Genomic DNA, 2088 nt, shown 5'->3' with positions numbered 1-2088 from the left:
TCCAAAAAGTAACAGTTTAAATTCCGAACTAATTTATCCTGCACCCTTTATGTAATAAAAGAGTTAAACAAGTTGATATTCAACAAGAGAAACAAAGAATCATCACAATTAATGAGAGCTTATATTATTTACTTAATAAATAGCACGTACTAACAGCATAGGTAATATTATATAATTTGAACATGATTAACAGTATTAAACTAGGTAAACATTTCAAACACAAAGTAGTATAGTTTAACCAAATTCATTTGTTTGTTAGATTTAGGTTTACAATCCGGGATTACATTAAAATGTAACATACATTTACTATAAAATCATTTTAACGAGTGAAATATATGTACAGCTACAGACCATAATATTGGTATAATTATGTTGAATACGTCATATAATCTAACTATTATACATTTTTATAATTTAAATAAGGGGTTGGCAATTTGTAATTAAAATATAGTTTCGTATCAGTATGTGGGATGACAGTAATTGTTAACTGTTGAATTTTTATTTTATTTTACATATATACACCATAAAGATAACTTGCATTATTTTAAGTTGCAGTGAAATTTAAATAGAATGTTTAAAAAATTACGCAGAAGCCGGCCTATTTTTTCTATTCAGCAAACTATGATATCAGTATACTTCATATAAAGAAAAGCATTTATAGTTATCCTATCATATTCCCTGTTGATTGAGTCTCAAAGAGATTTTCTTTAATATTTCTATACATTCAGAAAGATTTATTTTAGATTTTGATGTGAAAAATTAATTGTAAACGTTAAAACTAAGCTGATATTAAATTAATAAGCAAAAAGTGTTATCTTTTCATTATAAAGTAAAATAGGCTAAAATGGTTTTCTCCAAGTAAAAACTGTAAAGATTAAGAGTAATCAAAGAAAAAAGTAATAAATAAAATAGTAAAAACGTGATACTTTCAAGCAATTCTTACTTCTTTTGAAAAATATAATGTGCATTAAGTGTTGAGAGAGTTATAAAAATACTGAACTTTCAGAGGGAGAACTGCACTATAAGACAAAATATAATATTTATTACTATTTTTTATGTATTTAAAACTTTAATTGAAAACATAAGAATTTTTAATTTTTTGATAATAAAACCTTGAATGAAACGACCAATAAATTACGACATTAATAAATATAAAACTCTTTTTTAAACTTTAAAACATATTACTAAGGATAAGGTAAGGTCAGTGCTTTCCCCGTGGCATATTCTGCTTCAGGATGCGTATTGTGTTTTAACTATCGCTTTTCGCCGGGTACTTATCTTACATGCAAACGCTTTAAAAAGGCAGATCAAGGATCTTTTATCCACGACTAGGATTAACATACATATTTTAACATTATATGGCTTCTTTTTCTTTTTTTTATACCTTTTATATTTCAACACAACTTTCTAGTTTTGGGAAGAAATTTAACATTAAATGCTGTTTCACAACATTTTATAAAATCTCGTAGGACATTACATTAATAAGTTTTATACAGCGAAATATTTCATAAATCGTAATTATTTCAGTATTTCGGCGTCTTCAACCGTTGTGAACTGTAATTATGAAAATATTTTGGTAGAATATATAGCAGCTGTCTCTAGGTTTTATAATCAGTTAACGTGGAATAATTATTCTACAAATATCCTAATATAACATGAAACTGATATATAATAATACCGATATATCTCTCAAGTCACTAAATTGTGCACTTAAAAGATTTGGTAGATTGGAACAAGAAAGATGTCGCGTGACGTGAAATCATATGTTGTAGTGTCCTTATTTATATTACTTAAATTGCAACCGAGATTAAATCAGTTTTTATTGTTATTACAACCAGTTCGTTTTGTACAGGTACTCTTTACTTCTATAATTTTACTCGGAATAATCAAAGAAATAATAATTTTATAACCAGAAAATCCAAAACGCCGTTAAAAGTTTGTCCAGTGCAAAAATATCACAATTTAACTTTCTACATTATTCTTTTTTCGTGAAGACGCACACTGTCTCCGGTAGATTGCAGCACATGTGAGGTAAACCGAGATACCCTACTTATGGAACCTAATAAGGGAGGGGAAAGTTATATGGTA

This window comes from Homalodisca vitripennis, unplaced genomic scaffold, assembly GCF_021130785.1.
Source record: "Homalodisca vitripennis isolate AUS2020 unplaced genomic scaffold, UT_GWSS_2.1 ScUCBcl_2715;HRSCAF=7750, whole genome shotgun sequence".
In the NCBI taxonomy this organism is placed as follows: Eukaryota; Metazoa; Arthropoda; class Insecta; order Hemiptera; family Cicadellidae; genus Homalodisca; species Homalodisca vitripennis.
The sequence above is the reverse complement of the archived record's forward strand: the minus strand, read 5'-3'. Positions refer to the sequence as shown.